This window comes from Manduca sexta, chromosome 18, assembly GCF_014839805.1.
Source record: "Manduca sexta isolate Smith_Timp_Sample1 chromosome 18, JHU_Msex_v1.0, whole genome shotgun sequence".
Lineage (NCBI taxonomy): Eukaryota > Metazoa > Arthropoda > Insecta > Lepidoptera > Sphingidae > Manduca > Manduca sexta.
In genome coordinates this window covers 13,624,917-13,633,253 of record NC_051132.1, presented here as the reverse complement: position 1 = coordinate 13,633,253, position 8,337 = coordinate 13,624,917, and positions in this window count along the sequence as shown.

The window sequence follows — 8,337 nt, the reverse complement described above, 5'->3', positions numbered from 1 at the left end:
ACAACACAATGCGTGATGATAAATTTCAAGACATGAAATAGACAATCAAAGGAATGTCTCTAGATAATGTACATTTGTTTTTTTAATTATTACGGCGCTTGTTAGTGTCATAATGCAGTTAGTAGACACGATGCGTTAGAAAATCAAGGTTATCATTTCAAGGTCACTAAAATGTCAATAAATATGTAGGCCACACGTAAACTATAATACTTACTGATTATTTATCGTGTACGTGTACGTATAATTTCATTAATATACTAGCAGGCACTACTATTGTAGGTATATTGTATTTTAATTTTTGGCCTCTATTGTCTCTATACCGTTCAAATATTACGTTAAATAATATATCAAAAGAAGCCCTGGCTTGAGTAACCATGCGTTAAATAAGGCTTCACACAAGTATTTTGCAACCAATGCCAGAGCGCCGCTTCATCTTTTGTTATTAATACCAGGTCAACAGGTAATTATATTTAATAATGTGTGAATACTATATTGTCTCTCTCATGTGAGTCTGCCTGGGTAGGTACCACCGCACCAGTGGCGAAGCGTCCATACAAGCCGATTCCCACCGGCTTCCCTTTTAGGTTTTCGGTGATACTAAACAATATATTTAATAGGTAAATTTAAATTTAAAACATATCAGACAATGAACAATAATTATAATAGCTTAAATTATTAATTAATGATAACTTAATAATGACATCTATCGGCCATTAGCCCGATGTTTATTAAATTTAATCGATAGCGATTATTTATTAATAACATTAGATGGCGCACCTTGTATTTAGTTCCCCAGAAATTCCGTTACCAAAGTGAAATTGTGACGCCACAGGCGCAAGGTAACCCGCTGTCAAGCGGCTTAATGTTGTAGCATGTTTTTTAATATAGATGGCAGTACTTTCTATGACTTTCTATGCCAGTGTTTGTCGAAATCGCGCGGAAGATATGGGCAAAGGTAACCAGAGCTAGTTCGGCTTCACGTTAACCGACTTTGTATAGTTGTCGCTTTTACGTCCTTCAAACGTCATAATTTATTATGCTACCAAGTTGCGGTGTTTGTAAATTGTCATATACATTTTATTTTTGATAGTTCTGTGATATTTAGTTACCAGCGCTTTGTTTATTTAGAAACTACAAATAAAAGTGTATTATAATGGAAATAACTAACTACTTTGTGATCAGTTAATGTCTACCTTTACGTAAGTATATTATTAGTATGTGAATTTACATATTAGTATTTAGATGGTTTAAATATTTGAAGTAGATCTGAAAGTTTTTGATTTCAGACACAAAATGTTAGTTAGAAGAAAATAAATATTATATTTTACTGAATTTAAAATATCACCACGTAGCAAAAATTAACGAATAACCTTTCTTGATTATTTAAATTGATAATTATATAAGTTTAACATGTAGGTGCATTTAAACTGTTGGTCTGTTTGGCTATCGTGATAACTATTTCTATAAGGAGAAATTACATTTACTTATAATTTATTTTGAAAATAAATAGATAATTATCATAGGTACGTAGTGTGGTTATAATTTGAATACTTACTTTTGTTTGCTGTTATAACAAATTAATACGTAGGTACTTATATTTGTGATTAATGGAAGGAGAATTATCTACGTTTATTGTTCGATTTTATGGATGTTTCAATTATTTACGCATAATAGGTAATTTAGTAGGCATGTCAATGTTTGTCGATTTAGATTCAAGACTAATTCGTTGTCTTCGTTTTTGTTTTCCAATAAATTGCCCCCGATATTTTAACTGACGCCAATTTTTTTTACACCGGGTTACCTTTTGAAAAATTTCACCTTTCGCCACTGCACCGCACTGTCTATTTCTGCGGCCAAGCAGTTGTGTAGTCACCGTTGTGTTCCGGTTTGAACATCATTGTTCCCAGGATAATTACTGGACATAAGACTTAACATCTCATGACTCAGGATAGCGAGCGCAGTGGAATACCAAGCAATACTTCGTAATTCAAGATGTTGGATGTTGTTTCTACCGTTTATGGGCGGTCATATCGCTTACCATCAGGCGATTGCCGTTCGCCTCATCATTGAAAGCATTAAAAAAATCCATTTAAACAAAAAGTAGACAAACCGCTCTGCAAATTACGGACTTACAGATACTTAATTCCGCGGAGACCTCGCCGTGCCGGAGTAGCGCCTGCCGTAAACACGACTGAAGAGAGCCACGAGTGTCGTGATAGAGTTGGCTTTTGTTTAATATTTTGTGATGCATGCATGTGGGGTGGCTTCGAGTGTCTTCGAGCCCCAATGTACAGAAGACGCAGAGTGGCAAACCGCAGGGCTGGTGTTCATATCAATTTAGGCGTATTTGGGCTCCCAGAAACCGTCTCACATGCATTGGAGAGGTTGTATCAGAGAAAAAAATGGTAGTGACCCATCTATCGGTCATCCAGACTCCAGAGAGTAGGCACACGAGGGTCAGAAAGCCAGTGAACACGACACAACCTTTCCAAATCTCCCAGATGTGGCTAGCAATAAGGGCCTAAACACGTCATGAAATAATAAAAGCCGAGATCAAAATGGATAAATCATCGATTATAATCAGTGGCGGTCTTAGAGAGGGGCGACCAGTGCAACCGCCCGGGGGCCGAGGTTACACAAGGGGCGTCACGGGGTGATTTAGCTGAGAACTTTTTTTAGGGCACCTCCATGTAATATCATATCTTACCTACTGTTGGGGTGCCGGGAGACCTTCAGGTACTCGCGGCTGCTGGGCGTGTAACTGAGTTGAGAAACTCAGCCGCCGGTACCCAGCCCGTTGTTTCTTCCCACGTCGCTGTGATGCCCCTTAAAGGCGTGTAACTGTGCGTATGTAGGTGTGGGTGTGTGCGTGCACGTAACACCTGAACAGCGGCAGGTGCAGTGTAATATAGGAAGGTGGCAAATAAGAAACAATAATTTATAGATCTTAATGCCGTGCCAAGTGCCACCCTATGGTCCCTAAACCACCCCATCCTATGACTCTTCTCGCGTATGCTTCCGTCTTGAGTAGGTACTCTTGAGGAGTCTAAAATTTTCAGGAGTCTTCAGTTTTCAGTTATCTTCGCTTTCTTGAGGTGAATTCTTGAACCCATATCAAACCCGTTAAAGGAGTTAGCTTACCTGGGTCGCGGCTATACCGTAGAGAGAGCCGCGACCTATTGACCCCATTTCTACGCTATTTTTGCTATGGCATTTGGCATTTTCGGCAATTATTTAATTAAGTTTAAATCACACACGTACATGTTGTATATCGATTAAAAGGTCACAATGAGCACTATCCAATAACTTAATAATATCTGCTATACATCAAATCTACAATAAGTTATAACAAAAATAAGACCAAAAATTTACAAATTACCTTACTCACTAACACTGTTCACTGAGTTATATCGTCCGTATGATGTCCCTATCATCGATAGAGGGTAGACACGTCACATATGCGCACTTGTCACTATTTTTCACATTGGAGGGGCCGGCACGCAGCTGACGGGGTCGGCGGGTCGCCAACACCTACGAAATTGTTGAAATCGGAGACCGCTCTTTTGTTCCTGCCCGGCGTTTCGCGTTGAGTATTTGTCCACCACGCTCGTCACATGCAATTTGTGTTCATTATAAAAATCTCAAATCGATACTCAATTATGAACACCACAAAAGTCCTTTTAAAGGGACGTAGGTTTGTGCCTTCGATACGACATTCAGTTTGGGACGATCACTACACACGAGAGCCCTAATAATAATAATATAGCGTCGAACGCATGGTTGCAACGAGGCGAGCTGTTTCCCGAGACGGAAGGCTTTATGTTAGCCATACAAGACCAGACCATAGAAACTAGGAATTATCAAAAACACATTATCCGCCTCTCAAGCTTACCCACAGATAACTGCCGTCGTTGCCAGAGTAGTCCAGAAACTATCCAACACATTACTAGTGCCTGTAAATCTATAGCCCAAACAGATTATAAACTCCGTCACGACCAAGTAGCTGCAATTATTCATCAACACCTAGCATATAAATTCAAGTTTATTTCCGAAAAAGTTCCCTATTACAAGTACTCCCCGAACAGTGTACTAGAAAACAACGAACTTAGACTCTACTGGGACCGAACCATAATAACCGATAAAACTATTCATTTTAACCGCCCTGACATAACTATTTTTCATAAATCTATCAAAACTGTATACCTCATCGACATAGCTATTTGCAACACACACAACTTACAATCCACCTACACTGAAAAAATTGCTAAATATACCGACTTGTCTATAGAATTACAAACACAATGGAACGCCACCACAGTCAAGACCATACCCATTATAATATCTTCTACAGGAGTAATCCCTAAAACCCTACACACCAGCCCTCGAACACTCGACCTTCACAAAAACACATACATCCTTCTGCAAAAAGCAACAATATTAAACACTTGCCGTATTGTTCGTAAATTTTTATCATTACCGACCCATTAAATTAATTTCTTGCACTTTTTTATTAAATTGCACTTGGCTTCGGCCCGTGCCCTGCATACCTCCAAATAGGAGAGATAATTATATCTATACTATTATATAAAGCTAAAGAGTTTTTGTTTGTTTGAACGCGCTAATCTCAGGAACTACCAGTCCAAATCGAAAAATTCTTTTTGCGTTGGATAGCCCTTTGTTCGTGGAGTGCTATAGGCTATATATCATCACGCTATACCCAATAGGAGCGGAGCAGTAATGGCTCATCTCAGGAAATACCGGTCCAAACTTAAAAATTCTTTTTGCATTGGATAGCCCTTTGTTCGTGGAGTGCTATAGGCTATATATCATCACGCTATACCTAATAGGAGCGGAGCAGTAATGGCTAATCTCAGGAACTACCGGTCCAAACTGAATAATTCTTTTTGCGTTGGATAGCCCTTTGTTCGTGGAGTGCTATAGGCTATATATCATCACGCTATACCCAATAGGAGCGGAGCAGTAATGGCTCATCTCAGGAAATACCGGTCCAAACTTAAAAATTCTTTTTGCATTGGATAACCCTTTGTTCGTGGATTGCTATAGGCTATATATCATCACGCTATACCTAATAGGAGCGGAGCAGTAATGGCTAATCTCAGGAACTACCGGTCCAAACTGAAAAATTATTTTTGCGTTGGATAGCCCTTTGTTCGTGGAGTGCTATAAGCTATATATCATCACGCTATATTCAATAGGAGCGGAGCAGTAATGGCTAATCTCAGGAACTACCAATTCGAACTGAAAAATTATTTTTGTGTTGAATAGTCCTTTGTTTGTGGAGTGCTCAAAGTCATATATCATCACGCTATGACCAATAGGAGCGGAACAGTAATGGCTAATCTCAGGAACTACCGGTTTGAACTGAAAAAATCTTTTTTGTGTTGGATAGCCCTTTGTTCCTGGAGTGCTATAGGCTATATATCATCACGCTACGACCAATAGGGAGCGAAGCAGTAATGAAACATGTTGCAAAAACGGGGAAAATTATTACTTTTGAGAGCTTCCGTTGCCTGCGCTGCGTAAACGGTTAAAGTTATGCAACAATGATGTATGACGGGATTGTTCCACTTAAAAAGTTCTAAAAAATATATTATAAAACAACGTCCCCCGCTGCATCTGTCTGTCTGAACGTGTTAAACTCAAAAACTACCCAACGTATTAAGATGAAATTTGGTATGGAGACAGTTTGAGACCCTGGGAAGAACATAGGCTCCCGGGAAACTACTACTTTTATAACGGAAAACTTTAGCCTGAAAAACTTTATAACGCGGGCGGAGCCGCGGGCAAAAGCTAGTGTATATATAAAATAATAATAATATCAGCCCTGTATTATATACTTGCCCACTGCTGAGCACGGGCCTCCTCTACTACTGAGAGGGATTAGGCCTTAGTCCACCACGCTGGCCTAGTGCGGATTAGTAGACTTCACACACCCTCGAAAATTTCTATAGATAATTTCTCAGCTATGCATGTTTCCTTCACCGTTAAAGCGAACAATAAATTCACAAAGAATACACACATGATTTTTTAGAAAAGTCAGAGGTGTGTGCCCTTGGGATTTGAACCTGCGGACATTCGTCTCGGCAGTCCGTTCCACACCCAACTAGGCTATAGCCGCTTCGAGAGCCCTGAAACAGAGAAACTAAAAGATTTGTTTTGCTAATTCTAATTTAGTACCTATAAATGAAACAAAAGGAAAAACACTTAAAAATGCTGATTATGCAATGTATTTTTTTTACAGACAACGGCACAATCTTTTTCTGCCGTTTGGGATTAGATATAGACGCGATCACAGATCACAGGGACTTGATTATAAGTGCACAGTTACATCCCAATATTTATTGAGAAAAGTGTCGGGTATTTGCTCTTACAGAACTCATTGACGTTACGTTAGTATCCTACCACTGTGTCCGTTCGCATTGATTCGGTTGGCGACCTTCTAGAGGGAGAGGATTTGGGAAAAGAGAGGGGATATGTATAGTCTTCACAATGTATAAATATCAAACACATATGTATCCATTAGTGTATATTTCGTTTATCTAGTCTACATACGTATCGTGGCGGCGTTAGTAACATTGCACCAATACATTCAGGCAACGCTTCTGTAACACTAAAATTATTACAACGAGCCGCCATTTTGTTTAAGGTGCTGTCAAACAAAATGGCGGCCAACAATACATTACCGTCGTTATATAAAGTCATATTGTATATTATATAAAGCTGTTAGTGACGCCTCAAGTACACGTGCTACTTTAAAGAAAATGAATGTTCCTTTAGACGGTTGTTGTTATGCTAGTCTCATTAAGTAAAATGTGGTTAACTGACAGCGAATGCTTATCAACATGATCAAATAGGAGTTTCTGTAGCACGCGTACCGCAGGCGGCGTGTTCCGCGGCACGGCACACGTGGCTTGATGATGACACTCGACCATCTCCACTCCACACACAGATATAACACAATAAGGCTGGTATGTTAACATTATTATATTGTTCACAAATGATTGCAGATCACAATAGAAACCGAGAAAACAAAACCCTTTGATTACACACACTCTAGACGCCGCGCTCTACGAATCTTTTCAAAAACAGCTGAGTGTTGCCGCCTGCCGCGTCACAGCGGACGGCTCGCGGTGCCGAGTGTGTGTGTGCGCGTGCACATTTTAATGGTTAAATTGTTTACCACGTAATAGTACTAATAATCGTTTATAAATTTATTAAATAGTGTTGAAAGCTGACATTTGGCAGCTTTATACATATATTGAACGATCATGTTTCGCGAGCGTCGTCTAGTCATGTATATAATCAAAGCCAAACTATACATAATAGTTAATATATTTAATTACTAAGGTCACTATACATATAATGTATACCAAAATAAAATTACATATCATGTAATTAACTACATTGGAGATGATTTTAATGGTGTTGTGTAAATTTTGTAGTTTAACAGGGACTTTGTGAACTGCATGTAGTGTTTAGGAGCGGTCACAGTTGTCATGGACACGTATGTGCTGACTGCCGTTCGACCTGACTGCAATCACTCCAACTGCTGATCGATAGATTGAACCCTTACTAGCTAAGAGTAATTCACATTTGTAACAATGATTTACGGACGTATAATTTTCTTTTTATTACTGAATATGACGTTACTCTTTCGAAACGCTACGATATAATCGTAAGCAGCACGTATAAAATCATCTCCATTTAAGCGTTGGCGCAGACGGACGGAGCGGTGAGACAGGATTCCAACCGACACGCGCCCCTTCGAGCTGCTCGCTGTTCCGTTTTTGTTACAATAATATGCTTTTAAGACAGAAGGTAAGGTTGCATTTTGTCTGTCGTCGAGCTCGGCCCCGAGCTGCGCTCCGTCCGTCGGCGCTGACGCCAGAATCGTCCGCGGTGTGAGGGAGGGGAGTGCGGGCGGGGTTCCTACATTCTCTTCCTTCACTAGTCCTTCCGTATGGCACTCTATTGCTATATATTTCTCATACAACCTCAACAACATCAGTCAACATCAAGTGGAATTCTATACTCGTCCAAATAGTGCTAAATGCAGCATTTGTGCTTAAAACAATGGTCTTTTAAGATTAAAAAGTTTTTTTTGTTAAACTGAACTGAGCGAGATAATATGAGCCGAGAGCCTTGAAACGGATCACGTATATTACAATACCATTGACTGATATTTCCTAGCTCGGCTCGGCATGTTAACGCATTGACGTCAGCGCTGAAACAAAAACCCCTTCAACAGAGCGATGCACCGGCGAGTGTCACACGCTCTCCAGACAACACTCCGCTTGTAGTCTAGTGTTAACTGCA